The sequence below is a fragment of the Balaenoptera physalus genome (assembly GCF_965194825.1).
Source record: "Balaenoptera physalus genome assembly, chromosome: 4".
Taxonomy (NCBI): domain Eukaryota; kingdom Metazoa; phylum Chordata; class Mammalia; order Artiodactyla; family Balaenopteridae; genus Balaenoptera; species Balaenoptera physalus.
In genome coordinates, this window is record NC_138891.1 from 39125487 (window position 1) to 39147692 (window position 22206).

Below are 22206 nucleotides of genomic sequence, written 5' to 3' on the forward strand. Positions count from 1 at the left end.
ATATTATGTCTTAAACTGGAGTTTTTTATGCCTAAGTTATTTGGTTACTCATATATTCTGCACCCTGAATCTCCCCTTCTACTGCAGATAGATTTACCAAAAGTATTGTTTTTAATCACTGATATGTTTGGCCTATAGCATTCCAAAAATAACTGGATCGAAACAAAGCATTTGATCTATTCAGACAGAAAGGGATCAGTGGTGGCTTAGAGCTGGTATATTTGGAAGGGTGGGTAACGGGAAGTGACTGCCTGCAGATGGGTATGTGGCTTCTTTTGGAGACAATGGAAATTTTATTAAAATTGACTGTGGTGATGGTTGTTCAACTGTGTGAATATCCTGAAAACATTGAATTGTACACTTTAGTTGGGTAAGTTGTACAGTATGTGATTTATATCTCAATTAAGTTGTTTTAAAAAGTATACCACAAAGTTAATAAAAATATATAAAAGTGAAAGAAGGGGGAAAAAAAATTGATTTTACTCCCAAACTCTCATGTCCCTCCAGCCACAGTGCATTTTTGTTTCCTCCAATATTGCATGCTCATTCCCATTTCAGGGCATTTGCTTGAATGTGATGTGTCCTGTGCTTAAACCCCTCAGTCCCCAAGTCTTCACATGGCTGGCTCCTTTTTCTCATCTCCTCACCCACTCTATCTTAAGGACTACCTAGTCAAGCCACCCCATCACTCACAATCACATAACCATCTTTTCTGTTCTTCATTGCACCATTTCCCCCTTTAGAATGCAAGAGTGGAGAAGAAACTGACCTTGCCTGTCTTGTTCATGGCTGAACCCCCAGAGCTGGACAGTGCCTAAAACAGAGTAGGTGCTCAATAAACACTTGTCAAATGAATCATTTCTATAGAATTTTATAACTCACCACTTTAGGTGTTGTTTAGTCAAGATCAGATATTGATACTTTAGAAGTAGAAATCTCAGTAGAACAGAAGCAAAATACTTGATACCATTTATCAGGATCTTGGGTCTTGCCTAATTTCATCCATACAGAGGATTGAATTCGCTGTAAGTTTAGGTAATATGCCAGTTTGCGGGGTGGGAGGGAAGTTGTGCTTCTATTTTCTAATACTTTTCTCACAAGAACAAAAACTATTCTTGTTCGGCTGAGAAAGCCCATGGGAAATAGAAAGAATGTAAAATAACAATACCATCAGGATATCTCCAGGGCTTCACTTTTCATTAAAAACAAAAGCAAAAATAATTGTACATCGTTATTATTCAAAAGAAAATGGAATCTACAACTTTATTAAATAACTAATTGAAAACAAGTCTAAACAAAGTAACTTTAACACATAAAGAATGATATTTTATGTACTTACACTTCAAAAGAACACTGACCGAAAATAGTAATGATAATAGCTGACATTTATTAAGCTCTTCTCTGTGCCAGGTAGTATTATAAGCGCATTCTTTGTTTTAAATCATTTAATCATCAAAAAACTCTATATAATGGCCACTATTATTATCCTCATTTCACAGATTAAAAAAAAACTGAAGCACAAAGAGTTTATGTAACCTGCCCCAATGTCACACAATTAATAAGTGTGACCAGAATTCAAATCCAAGGATCCAAACTTTGGAGTTTGCACTCTTACCATGACACTATATAGCCTCATTAGGCTAATGGTATCACATAAGAGTAGAAATAACATATATAAAATTCCTAACAAAGAGTCTAGAATATTACAGATACTTGGTAGTGTCCATGGCAACATTTTATTTCTACATCATCTGAGAGAAGGCAATTCAGTGGACACTAGCCCCTACCAGAGGACAGGCCTCAAGTCCTTGATCCTGAGCTTGTTAGGAAGAATTTATCACAGCTGAAGTCAGGCTATCAGCCTGGACTCAAGAACTCAGAGGTAAAAATTTAGGAAGCAGTTGAAGCAGTGAGCAGGAAGTCAAGTACAGAATGTAAGAGATGAGTATCACCTTGTCAAATCAATATCAGGTACCCTGTAAGTCTCATAGATAAAGTCAAGGTCAGGAACAACAGAAATCAGGGTGCGGATAATCAAGGAAGCTGTTGAAACCAATGGTATTAAAGAGGCAGAATAAAATCAGAGAAAGTAGGGGGACTGTGGGTTTTTACATCCAGTTGGTCAGGGGGAATTTCCCACCACACCACACTCTGGCTCATACACTAACCCTATGTTCTCAGAACCCTCTGCATCACCACAAATCCTGACAACTCCATTTCATAGTGGAAGAAATTGATTTGTATATCTAGATAATGTCAGTAACTTTCCAGAGAGCCTACTTATAATCAGTGATGGAAATAAAATGTATACTTAAGTGCTTTTCCAAGAAAAATCTAAGCTGACTGAGAGAACTATCCCAGCACTGAGAGAAATCACATCTTCTATGTTTTTGCCTTGTAGTTTCCTTTCTTATTGAAGGGTAAGCCTTAAGAAAAAGAATGAAAGAGGAAAGCCAAGAATAGGATGGATAATACCAATCCCATCCCAATCCTGATGATCAATGACTGAGGGTGACTTTTTCCTCCCATCAGCAATGTCTCGGCTATATCTGACTGGTCCCAAGGGGAGAAAATGACTTTCATTGAAGTTTTGGGAGAGCCAAGAACATGCCATAAGTGTCCAATTAAGTTGTTTTTATATCTCCTTTATATCTCTTGAGGTATATTTTTAGTAAGGAGTCAGAAGCAGGATCCAGAAAGTACGTCTTTATTAAACACAATCTGAAATTATGTCAGAAGCATAAATATATATATGATATTAATATAGAAAATAGTATTCACCTAAAGATCACCATTTTGAATATTGTCAGAAGGCATTTCCCTGGGTGAACAATTAAAAGAGGATTTGTTGGAAGCAACAATTCTCTTCACTCACTTCTACTGTCCCATTGTTTACAAATTCTCTGCGAAACTGAGAAAGAACATGGAATCTTTTCTAAGTTAGACCTGAAGACGAAGAAGACAGAGAAAGCTCTTCTTTTTAAACTGGGAGGTTATTTCTCAGAAATGACCACAAAGGGAGTCAAAGATGTCACTGAAGTAATACGTCAGAGTTCTGAGCAACATAGGGATTTTCTGAATTGTGAATCTAATTTTATATTTTCCCTCAACTTCTTCTGAAATAAGCTTCCAATTTAGAATCCCATCTGTAAAGTTATAGAAATTATCTACTTATAAGCACCAAGAGAAGGGAATTTCCTGGTATGGCAATCTGGTAGCTCATTATCTGGTGAAAAATGTCTACATATTCAGGATTATGAATGTCACTAATACATCTAAAATCAGCACGTGTCAGTCATCAATATTCATATTGCTCAAACAAAACAGCTCATGCTGTAGCTGCTCATAAATCTGGCAGAAACTGGAGGGAAAGAAAAGGGAGAAGTAAAGAGATAAAGAAAGAAAGAGCTCAGGGATATATTGAACACAAGAGGGGTCTCCATTCATTCAGTCTAACATCTGCTCAGCCTGAAGTGGAACCACCTGTTAGTTTATTAAATTGTAGAATTAATTTATGTGGAAATAAGAGAGGGGGGGAAAGAAGGCTTTAATTCATACCAAAGTGGGGGAAATATATATATATACACATGTATATGTATATATGTATCCTCTATTCCTATCTAAAAAACTGGCTTTTATGGGCATAATCAGTGCCATGAATGACTAGCCTCATTATATAATTAATTGAAGAAACGAAATGTTTCCCATGACTGTTATGTGGCATACTGCCTGTAATGTATTCATCGGCTATTTCCTTGGTCCTCCTTGAAGAAAAAGACCCCTGATCCCTTAGCAATTGCACAGCAGCAGCAGCAAAACAAGCAAACAGAGTCCATAAGGATTTTAGCAACACCTTCTAAATGCCTGTCTATTTACCCACGTTTGTGGGGGTATTTTCATTTCTCCCCAGCAGGGCAGTTGAGAATAATACAGCTTCAGCTAAGGGAGCCTAAGAAATCTTGCTCTGAGTGATGCAGAAGTCTCCATTAACCTCTCTGCCTCCTTTAATGAAAGACATACTGCTTTACTTCCTCCAATAGTCTCAAATCTCAGGATCTCAAATTTGCTAAATTAAAATGATGGATATTATATCTACAGTTGATTTCCTCCTAAGTTTGCCAAGAATGTCAGATGGTCATCGAGGAGCACAAATACGAAAAGGGATGAGAAGAGCTATATAAACTTTTCTATGAATATAGATAGAGATTTCCCAATAGCTCTCATATATCAACATGTCGTTTTTGTCTTTTTATAACCTGTGGATTGGTTATCTAGGTTGATCACAATTACCCGAGGCACTGTATAGAACAGCCTCTCCCAAGGTCTGTTTTCCAACCACAATAATTTAGAATTTTCTTTTTTTGGGGGGTAGGAGGAGATGGATTTCTTTTTGAGTTGCATTTTACTGTTTTTCAAACAACTAATGCTGTCCTTTTCTAAAGACTATTTCTTCCATGTAGCCTAGACCTTCTGAGGCAGCTTCCTTAAATCGTGCTTTTTATCCGATTAATGTTCATAAATTTCCTTGGGTAAAAACGAGAAGAGATTATTTCAAGTTGCATCTTTTTCGTCTCTTGAAAAAGTTACCCAAAAAATTGAGGCCAACTTTCCATAAAGCTTTTTTAGAAAATGCAGTTGGAGAAGCTAGCTTTCCCTGGAGTCTTATCCATTTACATGAACTGCGTGGTCTTAGCCTAAGAGAGAGGAGCATTTAAAATTGTGTTTTTCTGATCACGGCAGTGAGGATAAAGAGGGAAATCTAAGAAATTCAATTATCTTCCTAGGTGTCACTCAACTTTGGGACTCATATAATTGGCTATAAATAATACGAGTACATTTTGGGTAGAACCTTTGTGGGTTTCATTACAAATCCCCTTGCCACTGAGTTGCTAACAATTGGGCTTGCCATGTGGGTTAGTTCGGGTTGCAACTGCAAAGAGGTTACTTTGCCAACTGCTGGTTTTCCTCATTTTCATGGTCTTCTTCACATATTTTAATTAACATCCCCAATGTAACATTTTAAGCGTGTATTGCCTTTTCAACACACACCAAAATGACCTTTTAAAGTAATGGTTTAAAAACCCAAAGCAATGCTTGATTACCAACTCAGTGCCATATAACATAACTTGTCTCCTTTTCATGCTCCTGAAATTGAATGCAGTTCTACAATAATGGAAGATGTGAATAGGAATGGCTGATGTAATGGAATTCTAATTCCCAAAGGACCATGCCAGTGGCCCACCCTGACTTAGTCTGTGTGGGGATTTCCTTGACCACACTCCAGCCAAGACTTCCCAGCTGTGGAATGGGGAAAGCTGTAGCTCTCTACTTTATTGATTGCAATCAATAAAATTTGTTGATTTTATCCTAATTAAGCCTTTTGAAAACCGAAGCATGTTGATAGAATGTTTGAATAGTGCCACGAAGGATGAGGCTTTTGTGACTATGCCCAAATGGATGGGCAAACCCAGATGTATTTCGAAGTCATCCAGTGTTCCAAAGAGATTTTCAAATGTTTTGAGTTTAACCAAATCCTAAACACATTGTGCCAAGTACTATTTTCCTTTAAGTCTCAAACTCATGTGAATTTTAAGGGAAATTAAATCCACATGTTTCTGATTCATTTTTACTTAAATCATTAAAATGCTGTTTTGGATGAGCCATTTGACTTCCAAGAAGCTTTTCTTCACAAACTCTTTTACGCCTTTTTGGTGTAGGGTCAAAAGCAGGAAGTCACACTTTGACAATGATAAATTAATTGTGACATCAAACACTCCAAATCCAAAGCCTAGCATTCTAACAATACTTCAGCAGTTGACAAGTCGATTTTCCTAATTTTCTGTGAGGAAATGCTTGCATTTTTCTTCATTTTGCCAGCATAACCTAAGAAACAAATGTCTCACCTACAAGCACTATACCACATAGAATCCAGATTTGAGGTTTTATTGTTTTTGCAAAAAGATGCAACAGCACCATTTTTCAGCTCTGTTCTATTTGGACAGTCTTACCCAAGGAAAAGTTGGAAAACATATAATACAAATCCTTTCTGCTTCATGCAAACTTAGTTATCCTGAGCAAAATGTCTTATAAATACCATGCAAAGCCTAATAGGATATTGCCCAGGACATTGCAAGGGAAACAGTCGTCAAATCCTGTGTCCCTAGAGATTATCATACTAAGTGAAGTACGTCCGACAAAGACAAGCATCATATGATACCACTTATATGTGGAATCTAAAAGTGATACAAATGAACTTATTTACAAAACAGTAGTAGACTCACAGGCATAGAAAACACATTTATGGTTACCAAAGGGGAGAGGGTAGGGGAGGGAAAAATTAGGAGTTTGGGATTAACAGATACACGCTACTATATAGAAAGTGGATAAACAGCAAGGACCTACTATATAGCACAGGGAACTATATTAAATATCTTGTAATAACCTATAATGGGAAAGAATCTGAAAAAGAATATATATATATATATATATATATATATATATAAAACTCAATCACTTTGCTGTACACTTGAAACACTGTAAATCAACTATACTTCAATTAAAAAAAATCATGGGTCCCATCTCATCCTTCTCTTGATTTCATAGTTCACATTAAGGCCCCCTATACAACATTTCTCTCTTAATTTCTTTAAGAAATTAAGCTTTAATTTCTTCCCATCATTTCTAACTTCACACCTCCATAAACCTTCCCCATCTTTTGGAAAAAAGAGAAAGAAAAGAAACACTTGACCTGGTGCCTCCTCCCTTTAGCTAGCTTCCTGAATCATTCCTTCCTTCCAGTTCCAAATCTCTAAAACTTCATCTCACTAACCATTCTCTCCCTCCCACCAACTGTCTCCTTCACTTCTTGGTGGTAATGTTCAAATCTACATTTTTAGTCTTGATCTTGAAGTTTAATGGACAATCCATGTAGATATCTTGCCACCCCTTCAAACTCAATTTGATAAAAATTTAACCAAAACTCATTCCCTGCTACTAACTTCCCCATTACTGTAACTGCTGCTGAGCTTGAAACTGCTTTGTCACACTTCCAGTCAGTAGCCAATTTTTTTTTGCAATTTGGCATGATGATGCACCTTGCATTCTCCCATCCTTTTCATTTCCACCACTCAGCCCTTCATTACCACATAATTGTGCCTACTAAATGATCTGTTTATCTCTAGCTTTACCCCAGATTCCAGGTTATATTTGGCCACCAGATTAATCTTTTTAAAATACCACCTAGCTGATTTTACTCCCCTACTACTTGAAAACTTCACTGGCACCCCACTGTCAAGAAAACAAAATTTAAACACCTTAACCTTGCATACTTAAAGTAGTGGAAAGTTCTTTACAGTCTGATTTTAACCTTAATTTTCATGAATTCTCTCTTCTAGGCCAGTTGACCACTAATGTTCCCTAACATAATTTCTCCCCTCTCCCACCCCGACCCCCCCTTCCACCCCCAAATCTTCCCTATCCAATATGATCCAGCTCTCATCCATCCTCACCCATGAGCCTTTTCCAGATTAGGTTTTACCAGTCAAAAAGTCCTCCCTTCTTTTATATTCATAGCTCTTATTTTCCCTGTTATAATAATTTGCCTTGTCATACCTTATATAGATTTCTGAATGCATTGTCCTTTTCGTATGGTTAGGACTTGTATCATAACTACACTTTAAACTCCTTAAAGGCAGGGACCGTCTATTGCTCACGCGTTTCAATAACTATTTGATTGAGTAGTCAGCTTTAAAATGAAAAAAGTACCAGTTTCAAGTCTATTAAATATGCCTAGATGCCTAATGATTGTCCTACATATACCTCAGCACCGTAAACCTTAACGTCATATTTCAATACCACGAAGTAACATTCTGATGAGAAGGAAAACTACTTCAGCCACACTATAATGTGATATGCTGAGACTAACAGGTGACTTCAGTATATTTGAGGAGTGTAGGCACACAAAAACATCTAAAGACGGAGAAAATGTACAGTAAAATGGGACTATACAAGTCAAGGGCAATAGTCCATATTTAACAAATTAATAGCCAACAATTACAATTTACTATATTCCAGGCTCTGTGCTAATCCCTTTAGACACATTATCTCATTTAATATTCACAACAACCCTGTAATATAGGTATTACTATCCCATTTTACCAATGAAGAAAGACCAAGGCTCAGAGAGGGCAAACAACTTGCCCAAAGTCACAGAATCTATAAATGGAATAACTGGGTTGAAATCACTAGTGGAATCCAAAGCCAGAGACTATAACCCTTACATAATCTATGTCACTCAACTACATTGTCTATTTGGAGTATACGTCAGGTGTGTCTCAGTTTGAATTCAGTCACCAAATATTAACCTTTTGTTTTAACTTTATTTCATAACAGCCAGAAGATATATAGATATACATAGACAGATATTCTGAAAACCCAACAATAACATTTTATGGTGTCTTAAAACTGAGGCCAAAAAAAAAATCACTGATCTGAAAAAATATGCATCACTGGTTTGAACATGATTTGCGGAAGAGTAAATTACATGTGTTATAATGAAAGATGTTCTGGATGAAGAGACTGGTGAGATGTAATTTCACATCCCAGCATTTACACAGATTACTCTCTTGGCCAAAGCACATGGCCTCTCTGGGCCCCTCTTTCTTCATCTGTAAAATGAACTAGGTGATCTCTAATTATCCCTTTCAAATTTAAAATTCTGTGATCCAATCAGTATTCACAAGTCAGAAGCGATGAGGAATAACAAATGTTTTCTGGATATATTTCAAATTCTCAGTAGCATTATATCTAAAATTCAAGCCCTGATTTGAATTTCCCATTACTGGTATAATTATACCGTTTAATCATGGTTTACACTCAGGAATTCTGAGTCACAGTCATTCGCTACTTGTGAGACTTCCTGACTAGACAATAAGCTCCTTGAAGAAAAGGACCGAGTGTTCTTTAATTCTACATCCTTAGTTCCTACATCCTCAGTGACATACAGTACAAGCTGAATGAATAGTGGGAATTTAGGGATCTATAGAAAATACAGGTAACCACAGTAACCTGTGCTAATTCGGGAAAGGAAGAACAGCAATAAATAATGTAAAAAAATTTTTTTCCAGAACAAAGAATAATTGCAAAATAGATACAAATTGTGCCTCTCCTTATCTAGTAGTCCTCAAATGTGAGGTGCAGATGATTGATGATTGGTGATGTGTGAAGCTGCTCCACATCCAATTAACAAAGTGTACCACATCCAGTGAGAATCCAGGAAGTTTGCATCTGGCATCTACTACAAATGTAGCACTGCTCTTTGACAAATCAGCAGTTGAGGGAGCAATAGTTGCTCTTAGTTTAGGTCTATTTTTCTTCCAGAATATTTTAAATCAAATGTTCATTATCACACATCATCAAAAATACTAAAATTGGTTGATGCTGCAACAGATTCAAACGATGCATATTAAATCAAAGAAAAGCAAATGTAAGTTATTGGTATTAGTGAGAGAGGTATTTAAGGTGGCCAGACACAAAATTAGCATATGGAAATAATTCCTACACAGTAGTTAAATGTACTTTAGAAAATATAATGGAAGATACCATTATCAATAGCAGCCAGTTGTATGTGATAAAGTACCCTAGCATAAAATGTCCAAGTAGTGAAAATACTCAAAGAGAAAACTTACAAACTCTATTAAAGACAATAAGAGAATATTTTATTAATTGGAGAAACATACCTAGTTACCAAAAGGAATGTTCCAATATTTTTTTTTTTTTTTTGTGATTTCAAACTATTTAATTGGGAACGAGGAAGATACAAATAACAAATTTCCCTCTTTCTTGTTAATTTCATTTTTTTAAACAAAAGATCTCACTATTGTTTGATTTTACTGTTTCCCTGAAGGCTTTTGTGTCTTCCAAAGACGGAAGCTCTAAATGAGCGTCTTCTGGGTCCTATTGATCAGGAGTTCTTTGCCTTTCTAGGGAGGAAAGTAAATCCCTCCAAGGCTCCCATCCCATATCAGACGGGGGTCCCACCAGCCACAGAGCTTCCACTGCCCTAGGGAGGGCTGGACCAACACTCAGAGCTCCCCCCGGGCATGCCGGATGTAGTGCTGATGCAGCCCTGCTTCCTGGGCAAAGTCCTGCCCGCACTCAGTGCAGGCGAAGGGGCCAGGAAGGGGGTGGGCCTCGTGCGCCTGGCGATGCCGCCTCAGAGAAGCGGCCTGCCCAAAGGTCTTGCCACAGTCAGGACAGGGGAAGGTGGGTGGGGTGGTGGTGGGCACAGCCGGCTGGGAGGGCCTGGCCGCTGGACCGTGGCTGCGCTGGTGGGTGATCAGCGCCTTGGAGGAGGGGAAGGAGCGGGCGCACGTGAAGCAGATGAAGAGGACCCCCTGCAGCTTCTGGGCCACGAAGTCCGCTGCGTGCTCCCGCTTCATGTGACGCTCCTGGAACTTGGAGTCTGCGAAGGTGATGAGGCAGCGGGTGCACTGCAGGGCCCCCAAGTGGCAGATGTCACCTCCCGGACTTTGGGGACGTCTCTCCTTGGACGAATCCTGCTGCTCCATGGCCCCTTTGGGGTGCCGGTCCTCCATGGTGACTGAGACCCCTCTGTCTTGAGGCAGGTAGTGGTACCCACGCTTTAGCCTGCCTCCTTCCGGGAGACATCTTTCTCTGACATCCCGAAACTCTTATTGCACCTAGAGCCCCCGCTTCCCACGCGCGCTTTCAGCCGCTGTGACCCGCTGCCCCAAGCACTGCCCTCGGCTCCCTCCCCTCCAATATTTTTAAAGTATAAATTCTCTCTTCAAATTAATCTATACATTTAATGTGATCCCAATCAAAATCCCAACAGTAAAATTTTATGGAACCTGACAAGCTGATTTTTTATTTTATCTTAATATAAAGATAAAAGTCAAGAATGTTTGAAAAAGAACAATGTGGTGGTATTTGCCCTACTAGATATCAAAATATATTGGGGGGGCTATAGTAATTAAAAGAGTATTATATTGATGCAGAAATAGGCATAGTTCAGTGGAATAAAGAGTCTTAAAACAGGTCCATGGATACATAGAATTTGTTTTATTACAAACAGGGCATTACAAGTACAAAAGGGAGTATAGAGACAAAGGTATTACTTAAAAATTACTACTAAGAATTAAAGTATAAAAGAAGAGCTTTTAAATCTTGAGGCAGTAAAGGCCTTCTTACACAATATACAAAATTTACAAATCATAAAAAATATAGTTATGAGTTCCTAAAAATTTTAAGTTTCTGTGCAAAGATGCCATAAACAAAGTTAAGATAAGCAACATTCATCAAAAGACACTACTGAGTAAAGAGGAAGCTAAAAAGTGGAAGAAGATCTTTTCAGTACATATATGTAACAAAGAACTCATATCCAGATTATGTAAATAATTCCTACAGATCTACATTTTAAAAGATCTAACAGAAAAAATAATCAAGAAATTTAGACCATGTGACTCATGTAAGATATTTCACATAAGAGAATATTCAAATGGAAAATAAACATATGAAAGAGTGTTCAGTCTCATCAATCATCAGGGAAACGCAAACTAAAACCTCACTGAGATCACTACATATCCACCAGAATGACTAAAATCTGAAAAAACTGACAATGCCAAGTGTTGGTAAGGATATGGAGCAGGTGAAACTCTCATACATTCCTGGTGTGAATTTCAGATTGATACGATCTCTTTAGCGAAGTGTTATATACTAAAATCTAACATATACACGCTCTACAAACATACACTCTCCCCAGTGTATTCCCAACAAAAATGCAATTCACCATAAACTATAAACTATACAGACAGCAGTGAAAAAACTTATTTTGGGGGCTTTAAGTTCCCCTACTCTTAATCTTTGATTTTGTGATTGGCCCCAAGCCACATTCTGGCACCTAACCTAATTATGTGTATGGAGACAATGGATGGAAAAGGGTATGATGAGTGTTGGCATCCTTTTACAAGGTGTCTTCTTCAGGTAAAAATGTTATAATAGCCTCATCTGACCATGAAGGAGGGGCTGTTTAATCTGGAGAGCAAGGGAGATTTAGTGGGAGTTGGGAGCTCAGCCTACTCCCAACTCTTCTGAAACCTCCTGTATATAACTATTTCAGCTCTCTAACTTTCACTTTTTCTTGATCGACTACTTAACTTTCACATAAAAAACTCAAGGAAGCTATGAATTCAACTGATAGGGTAATTTTGGAGCTCACAGGATCAAACCTTGATTTGATATTGAGCTATATCAGTCCTGGGATTTTAAGAGATAAAAGACTCTTTTAGCCTAATTCTAGTTAAGTCCTCCTATTTCAATTCAATGCTTTGTGTCAAAAATTTCGGGACTTAAACTTGTTATTTTTTTCTCCAAGCTGCCCAGCACTCTAGAGCAATGATCCTACTCACAACCTTGAATGCCCTTTCATACTGTCTTATAACAATAACAAAATGGTTTTCCACATTTTCCCCCATTTAAGATGCATGTTTTTACTGAGGTTAAAAAGAAATTTGTAACCAGGCACAAAGAATAAAGTGGACAAGAATGTTATAATCTGACTATATAATATTTTCTCATTCTTGGTGGATCACTAAAATGTAGCAAAAGATTTTTCTCTATGTTAATGTTAAGGTTGTCCAGTTAAACCATTATTTGGTATCCTTTCAACAGACTTCTTAACTAATTAGCATTTTTTCTCAGAAGCATTCGTATATTATACAGGAAATATTCATAGTTTGAAAGACATTCATATTTTATACAGGATGTACAAATTTGAGACAAGACAATAAAAAAATACACACAATTGTAGCTGCAGCGCTATCCTAGCTGCATCATAGTGGTTATGTTGTTCGGTCAGCTGTCCATTACATACACGGAATTGGATTTTAATAGTGTAATTTACAGGGGGGGGCAAAAGACCCTCAATAGACACTGTCTCTCCTCAATAGACACTTCATTCCAGGTCACCACAAGCAATAATTTAAATAATTTTACATAATAATAATCTTACCTTCCCTTACCAGGGACTGCCCAGTTCAAATCTTTGAATACCAGTAGGATTTTTGTTGCCTTTAGCCCCATTCACGATACATAACCAATTCCAGATCCTCCTCATCTCCTTGAAAGTCTTTTGACTCTAACCTACTCTCTTGTTGATTACTATAACTTCTGGAGTCTTTTTTTTTGCAATCAACAGAAATCATCTCTGGCTAACATTAAGCAAAAAGAATTTGGGGGAAGGCCATCAGATACCCCATCCTATCAATGGAAAGCTTGGGACTTACGCAGGAACAAAGGGAGGTTAGACAGCAATAAACAGGCCAAGCTCCCACCACAGAAACAGTCTGGTGAGGACATGATTACTGTTACTACCAGAGCTGCCATGGATTATAAATCAACTGTCCTCATGGTTTTGCAAGCTTCAGTGATTTAGGCAAGGGCAACCAATTGGCCAGGCCAGGGTGCTTAGATATTTCAATGATCAAAAAAAAAGACAAATGTCTATTAAGTAATCGAATAGGAAAATGATCAAAGGATATGAATAGTTACTTCACAAAAAGATAAACAAATGGCCAATTAACATATAAAAACTATTTTACCTCACTATGAAAATGCAAATTATAAGCATAATAAGAAATAATTTGTTATCAAAAAACTGACAGAAAAAATAAAAAACTAATAATATCCTGTGTTTGTGAGCATGGAGGAAAACTGACACATTATATAATATACACATTCTATGGTAGTGTTGATTGGTACAGTCTTTTTGATTGGGAATTTTCTATTATCTATCAAAATTTACAATATGCATATCCTCTGCCCCAGAAATTTGACTTCTAGACATACAACCTAGGAAAATGTTCATGTGTCCACAGAGGTAGATGTACACAGATGTTCACTGCAGCACTGACTGTAATTATACAATTGGAAACAACTTAAATGCCCCAAAGTAAGAGGCAGGTTATATAAATTATGATACATTCCTACACTGGAAGTCTGCAAAGTCATTATAAAGAAATAGATGGATTTGTAAACACTGCTTGAAATCTCTCTTAGGAATACTCTTAAAGAAAAGAGACAAGTTGCAGAAAAAAATTTAAAATCCTGTATATGTAGAATAAAAAATAATGTGTATGCATCTACGTATGCAGAGAGAAGGGTATAAAAAATGCACACTAAACTTAACAGTTGCTATATATAGGGATCTAAGAGTTGGGGGCTTCCAAGACAGGGGGCTTCTACAGTTTGTTCTGTGAGCTTACGTACTATATGAACTTTTATAACAAGAATGTATCCATCTTTCACTTCTGTATTAAGTAGGGTGCATGAGGTGGTAGGTGAAGGTGAAAAAAGGAGACTAGGTTCCAGTAGTAGAGGTGCAAGCCTGGAAGTTCAGTCTTTCCCTGGAACTGTATTGATCAGACAGAACACAGATTTTATAGTTAGTTGGCACCTGAGTTCAAATCTTTACTCCATCACTTCCAGTGTGTGTCATTGGAAAAATTACTTAGCCTCTCTGAGCTTCAGTTTCCCTGTTTATAAAATGATAATAATAGTAGTATCTTTCACAAGAGTGGTTGTGAGAATTAAATAAAATAACTAAAATGATCATGGCTGTGCCCACCCCACTGCCTGATAGTGAATGGTGACCATCTCCTGCTTTATTTATTTATTTTTTATAAAATGAGGGAGGTATAAAGCATCACCCTCTCTTATGACAATAACCTCTATTCAAGAATCCCACTATATAAGAAACAATTTACAGAGAGAATTGTTGTTATGTCCTTAGTTTTCAATTCACCCTAAGGAGAGATTATAATCATGATTCCCACTTTGTCAGATGGAGGAACTAAGTCCCAAAAGGCCAAATGCTGGCAGAGGTCCTCAGTCCCACAGCTAAAGAGAGAATGCCCAACTCCTGCACCAGCTCCCGGTTCCCAGAGCCCACCACCCCTTTTCTAATCAGGTCTTAATATGTGCTGCTTCCAAACATGTAGCAGAAGAAAAGCCTAAGCATTTGTTTGAAATATTTCCACATAGAAAATCACATGTAGCTTTGGGTTTTACACTTAAAAGCTTCTTTTTTTTTTTTTAAGAGTCCAAAATCTGATCAATAGCAGAGAAGCTGTAATACTGATCCCTTTCACCAGAGAAATTTACAACCTAATAGGGCTTTAGAGCCAAGATTTTCGCAGCAATGAAAATGATGCGGCCAGAGGGAGGGGGGTAAAAGAAGACGTGGGTGATAACATCCTTGGGCTATCTCTAAGCTCCATTACACTATCCCAAAGAAATATAATAGGATTTGAGGCCCAATTATTACTTCCTCCATCTAACCCCCTTCATTTAACATATCATTAGTATTTTTAGACAAGTCCCTCGGGGCTCTCACACTTTCGTAGGTGAGTCAGACAGCAAGAACCTTGGCAGCTATCCAAGGAAACTGATCCCCCTTTCCGTGCTCCTTTCGGGTTACCTGCTATAATGCAATTATCATGTACTGAAGCAATTTTCGGGAAAATGACTTGACAAGAAGAGCTTTGTCATTTTGTAAACAAGAACAAACGTTGTAATTGGATCTTAATTACACAATGCTCTGAGAGGTTATTTTTATTTCTTTGTTTGTTAATGCAATTATTTAGCTTCCCTATTTTAGCCTTGACCTTGCAGGAAGAGGGTATTTTCCAGTCAGCATAATGCTTTATCTTTGAAAGCTACAATCAATAAGGATAATTAATGATGCCGGCTGCAATGATAGCCTCAGCAATCATTATCCCACATTAATCCCTGCAGTCAGACTGGGGTCAAGGCCATCTAAATCATTCACCTAGGGGTGGAGAAATTCAAATCATTTACCCATTTAAATCCTTGCAAACAAATCCCACTTTATTTTCAAAGCAGTTTGAGTGCTGACCGGGTTTGTTTTGTGTATTTTCACTAGGCACTTTTTTTTTTTAAGGACCGAATATATACTTTATATTAACATTGCAATTTTGTTGTTTGTGTTTTGATAAATTAATGTTAAAACAAGCAGCACATGAACCATCGCTGTGCCTGGACGTACAGGGCACATTTAGCATTTCACACGCCATCCCTGGTTTTAAAGGAGGAAGGGGGGAGGAAGAAAAGAGGATGGAGGGCAGAATGAGAGTCAGCGGCCTCAGGCTGGCAGAGACCTGAGGAAGAAGGTAGAAAACTACCAGCTGGAGAATCTTCTAGATGGAACCGCAGGCTTACTCAGCATTATCAAAAGGGCTCTTGGATGTGGAACTTCACTCTGGATCTTGCAAAACAGCCTCTGCATAGGTCTGTTTCTCCCTCATTTTGACCTTTTTTTCCCTGCCTTTCCAGAAGGTTGGATGACTTGATGTATGCTTCTAATTGTCTGCTATAGATCACACTCTGTTATAAAGAATTCCACTGGGCTCCAAAATATTTTTCAATGATTTCATTTTAATTAGTGTTTTGCTATAAATCATATTCTTCGTCTGCATGCACTGGAGATGATATCAAATTGACGTCTGGTCTCTCTCCCTCTCTCCCTCCCTCTGCCCCACCCCCTAACCCTCTCTCTCTTTCCAGAAATGAATTAGCACATAAGAGAAGTCTGGAGTGCACTGGGTCTCAATAAATATTTGTTGATATTATATAGCCAAGTTTACCTCAATCCTCTTTTTTTTCAAGTCTTGTAACATATGGGAAGGAATGATAGCAGTTAAGTGAACTTTCCTGGCACAGTAATTAGGGACTGGGATATTTATGGGTGTTTGGGGAAGATGGAGGACTTAGAGATGCTGCTGGAAACATACTGAGAGATCTGTAAAACACTCAGCCAGAGTCCCTCTGTCCTCTCACCGTGAGAAATTCTCTGCAAAGACTGTGTTGAAAACTGCCGAGAATTTATCATCTGTAGCTTTTTCATTATGAATAGTGACTGCTAAAGAGAAAGCACTTAACGTGTCTGAGCATAGCGATTATATTCACGATAAGGAACCCTTTCTAATGAGATTTTATCACTACTTCGCCATCTCCCAAATGTAGATCCTTGTCTCATCCTGGCAAAAGAAAAACAGAAGATATTTTTTTGGGTCTTGGAATAGATCTGAGTGGAGGGAAAAAGTGAGTATAACTGAATTAAGAAGGGGAAAGTGAGCTCTGTGTTTGAACATGGGAAAGCACATGCCCTTCTAGGTTGGACTGTGGGATTTCCAGCTCCCAGCTGTCTTTCTAGCTTGTGATCTTTAATGAAAAGCCCAGTTTTTGCAGATACTGGCTTCTCCGACCTTCACTCTGCCCTATCTGACCTCTCACCTTGCAGTCGAATAAGCATATTTTGTTGAGTATCTACAAGCAGGGCTGGCTACAAAATTTGCAGGCCCAGTGCAAAATGGACATATGGGACCTCGTCCAGGACAACGAAGTCAATCTCCCCTTCCTGTGGGCCAGCCACCTCAATCCACAGTGGATGGACACCCCTCCCTCCAAGGGACAGCAACCTGTGCCCTGGATGCACTAAGGATCCAGGGAGGATTAGTAGTAGGATCTCGAGAGGCTCCTACTGAGCCACTCACCCAATGCACCATGGGGAGCTGCCGGCCTGGGGAAGGGATGGCCACTACCCTGCCCCACAGAGATACCATGGGACACACAGCCAACGTGAACCCTCCCCACACCCACACCCAGGCCCCCAACGGGGCTCAGAGTGACAGTGAAACGTGAGCATTCCCCCATCTCAGCAACGTGACCTGGTCATCACTCCCCAGGGGAAGGAAGCAGCAGGCTTCGGGCAGGTAGGCAAGGGGAGGCTAGGTGAGGCAGGGCACCAGAGGGCAGGAACAGGCAACTAAGAAGCCAACCTGAAGAGGCAGGGAGGCAACGTGAGCTCCAAGCCCCCGACACACTCTCCATTGTCCATTGCCCTTCATTTACACAAACTCTAGGACAAATTACAAATCCAAAGATAAAATTGTTAAGAATTTCAAGCCAGTGATTGCAGAGCCTTAAACCTCAAGCACAGGACCTTTCTGAGCAAAGGGTCCTATCAACTGCGTTGGTCACTCACTCATGTGGCCAGCCGTCCTATCATGTAGCGGGGGGAGACCCAAAGAAGAAAAAGACTCAACTCCCTGGCTTCTGGGAGCTCGTTGTCTATTAGAGGACACAGGCAGGTAGGAACAAAAACCAGGCTAAGTCACAGTGTGAGTGTGGTTCATTGAGCACCTAGTATGTACCAGGCATGGCCCTGAACATCTTACAGTATCATCAACATTATCCTCACAATGACCCCATGAGGTAGTATTATTATTATCCCTGTTTTTTAAATAATGAAACTGAGACTTAAAAAGTTGAATAACTTCATCAAGTTCATATAGCTAAAAGGAGGCAGAGCCACGATTTGAATGCAAGATAGGTGCTCCTAAGTATGGTACCCTGCTGCTTCCCGTGTCAGGGAGATTTGTGCAAAGTATTCTATGAAGAGTCCAAAGGTCATGAGTACTGCCTTATAGGAGTTGAGAAAGGCACTACAAAGGTGATGAACTTGAGCTAGGTTTTGAAAAATTTACCCATCAGAGAAAGGAGGAATGGTGTATATAGTCATGGAAGGACCTGGAAATTTGGGGAAGTTCCTTATGGATAAAGCAAGGAATACATGGCAGAGAGCAGAAGGGAATAAAGCCAGGGAGGCAGGGTGAGAGAAGCGTGTCCTGTTTAGGGCTTGGGCTTTACTCTGTAGGTAATGGGGACCTAACAGTAACCACTAAGCTGAATGCTAACGTGATCGGATGGCTAGTCCCTTAGGAAGCCAGGCCACATTTATATGGAACATGTACAAAGAAACAAAACCATAATGACCATCATCTTTTGGAAACCATTCTCAACTTATGTCAAGGATTTTGCGAAGGCTCTTCAATAGCACAGTTGTTCTTCCAGGACAGCTGCTAACTCAGCAGAAGAGGCCGAAGAAGGAGCAACGAGCGGAGATATGCTAGTCAGTGGGAAAGGCCCCTCAACAGAAGACAACCTCAGGTGATCAGAAATGTGGGCCCATTCTCATGGCAGCAGAAGAGAGAGGCCAAGGAACAAGGCCTCCTTTGGTAGCTCTTGTACTGATGTACTATTACTGTCTGGACCAGTGTTTGAAATGTACTAATATAATGGAGACAAGCATGGAATCCTAAAAGGTTATTTCATTGACAACCAATCAATGTCCCCAAACTGGATTGGAGTCAGGCAATGTCAGGTATAAGGCCGGCCCTGGCTCTGCCCCTAATGAACTCTGCAATCTTGGGCCTGAATAATTACTTATCTCCAAGCATTTTCCCAGGAGACAGGTGGGTGAGACCAGGTGAGCATGTGCTCTAGAATTATAAAGGTCTGGGTTCAAATCTCAGCTCTGACACCTGACAGCTGCATGACCTTGGGTAATTTACCTATCCTCCATGAGGCTTGGTTTCATGGTATGTAGCGGGGATAAAAATTTTACCCATAAAACCATATTAGGAGTATAAAATGACGTAACAAAGAAATATGTGAGTGGAATAGTTCACGTGGTGGTGTCAAGAAATGTCAGTTCCCTTTACCTGTTCTGTCTTCAGGGTTCTCATGGTGCGAGGGGTGTGAGGTGGGTTCCAAACGGCTTCCTAGCTCCACCTTTCCTTGACCCTGAAACCTTCCTGCAGTCCCCTCTTTGACACACTTTCTGTGCCCTGCACTGTGCTGTGTCCTGGAGACATAAAGGCGAGCACTATCCTTGCCCCCACGCGGTTTATTACTCCAGTAAGGAAGCACTTTGATAGTAATTATTTATCAACAGTAGCAGGAGAATGAGTTGCCCAACAGTAGCCTTTATGTGAGGAATGCCTGTCTCAAAATGTCTCCCCTAACCACAGAAAATTCTCTAAAGAGCAATTTTTTGAAGTTTGAATTATTGAATGGGAGAGAAAATATATTAAGCTATTCTTGGCTAATGCTTTGAAGAGCTTAGTTAACCATGAGGTAAGAGCTGTAGGGAACAAAGAGTAGCGAGATAGAGGCCTAGAATAATGGCAGAGGTGGGAAGGCATCAGAGAGAAGATGAAGTATACCGACCATCAGACTCCACATTTATAATGTTTGTGCTGGGGTGGACTCCCCTCTCCTCAATACTCACCTAACCAACCTATGTGGGCCAAATTCTAGAACACAACTCTGGGTTCTAGAAGCTTCCTCAAGAGGGAAGGGTTGACTATATGGCACACCCCAGTTTCCTAGATTTTCCATGATAACTATTTTTTAACAAGCTCCATAACCTAAGTAATTTTAGTTTCCAGCTTTATCTGGGCTTTTACAGACTCCAATAAATCCCAAATAAAACTGAGAGGCTGAGCACATAATTTTCTTTGCTCTTTTATGAAAAAAAAAATTAGTCTAGAGGCTTTTGATTTTTTTCTTTACAATTACACCCTCTCCTCCTACTAAGATTTATTAGTTTGGAATGTAAGAGTGGTTGTGGTAAAAAATGGAAATTGCTGGGATTTTCTTGTCTTAAGAAGTTCAGAGGAGGTGCTCAGGAATGATTCTCCTTATCAAAAAGTGAGCAGTGATGACCAAATCACATTAGTCCAGGAGCTGCATCCAAATCCACATGTCCATTCCTTTTTCATGTTTGCTATTTGAGGAAGACAATGTCTTGACATCTCTCTGTGAGAAGTAAAAAGACCTCCCTCACACTGTTCTGTCCCAAATATGAGATCTGGGATTTTGCCAGCCTCTCAATCACTTCCTGATGACTCTCAATGCTGAATTGGCATTTCTTTGGCCTTGAGAAGGGATCAGAGAGAGGATTGGCTGCTTTCCAAAAGAGATGCAGGAGCAGAGGAAGGGGGAAGGGCGGATGCTCCCCTTGGCATTGAATTTTTAACAACAGTGGATCTTCTTGGAGGCATTTTGGGCTCCTCCCCTAATTCTCTCAGGAGCATGGTCTGTCTGTGAGGGGTAGCTCTGCCCATCCTGATGACAGAAATGGAGCTGGGAGCTGGTTTGGGAAAAGAGGGAAAAGTCTGTTGTAAGCATATTAAGTAAACCGTGTATGTTAGTATGATAGGACATGATAATGGAAATGGCTTATGGCAAGTGATGAGATATCTGAGATTGGAGTCCAGAAGTTTGGTCAAGATTAGGAGATATTGATATTGGGGGTCACCTACAGGGAGCTGAGGACTGAAGTGACGTGGTTTGCTCGGGGTGAGGATGGTCAGAAAGACAAGGAGGTGTGACCCTCGGCCTGGTGGAGGCGTCTGTTACAGATGTTTCCTATTTATGACCACCCTCCACAAGAGTCCTTAGCCCTGACCACTCAATTTCTGCCTCCTAACCAAGCATGCTGACACCATTAGAATCACCTGGGGGCTTTTTGTGACGCTACCAATGCCTGGGTCCCACCCCCAGATGTTTTGACTTACTTGGTCTAGGGTCCAAGCATTTGGAATTCTCCAAAGCTCCCTGTGTGGTGACAGTATTGAGGTTTTGTTTTCAAAGTGAAATCCTTGTCTTTTAGAGATTCAAACTGAAATATTTATAAATGAAATGTTATTATGTCTGGGATTTACTTCAAAATAATGAGGCAGGTGCAGGGAGCGGGTAAGGTATAGAAGAAACAAGATTGGCCATGAGTTGACAACAGTTGAAGTTGAGTGATGAGAACATGGGGGTCCATTGTGTTTTACTTTCTACTTTCACGGTTTGAAAGTCTACATAATAAAAAGTTAAAAATAAATTAATATAAAGTCTTTCTAGGCAATTTCACACTATGCCATGTTGAAGACCCCTGGGACACAGGTTCTTTGTAAGTACAGCCCTTCCCCTGAATCCTCAGTGCCATCAGCTATGGCTGTCAGATTTCCATGAAGATCCCATCCCAGGCTGAGAGCTTTCTTGCTTCTTCTAACTCTTCTAACCTAAAGCTAAGGGCTCTAATAGCAATCTGCACTCTCATCTTAAACTTCCCAACAATAAAACTGACAGTTCCAGGAGAACTGCTCATGGAGATGGTAGAATAACCACAGCAATTATGGTGTGTTTCTTAATCCCTGATTACAGATAATGGAGACAACATGCCTGGTGCATGTACTCTAAATCCTTTGATTGAAAAATAAGCACTTCCTAAAATTGTTCTACTTTAGACACATGCTTCCAAAGGAGATACAA

The 22206-nt window shown here is 39.4% G+C and overlaps 2 long non-coding RNA genes and 1 pseudogene across 3 annotated transcripts in view; 1 reads left to right on the forward strand and 2 right to left on the reverse strand.

Annotated features, from left to right (window-relative positions):
• LOC309659751 overlaps positions 1-22206 on the forward strand; it is a 701522-nt gene that overhangs the window by 577670 nt on the left and 101646 nt on the right. The window lies entirely within an intron of this gene.
• LOC309659755 overlaps positions 1-22206 on the reverse strand; it is a 353034-nt gene that overhangs the window by 136786 nt on the left and 194042 nt on the right. The gene's annotated exons all lie outside the window — the stretch shown is intronic.
• On the reverse strand, positions 9772-10770 carry LOC309659716 (zinc finger protein 576 pseudogene; annotated as a pseudogene). The gene has a single exon. The product of its transcript is annotated as a zinc finger protein 576 pseudogene (transcript).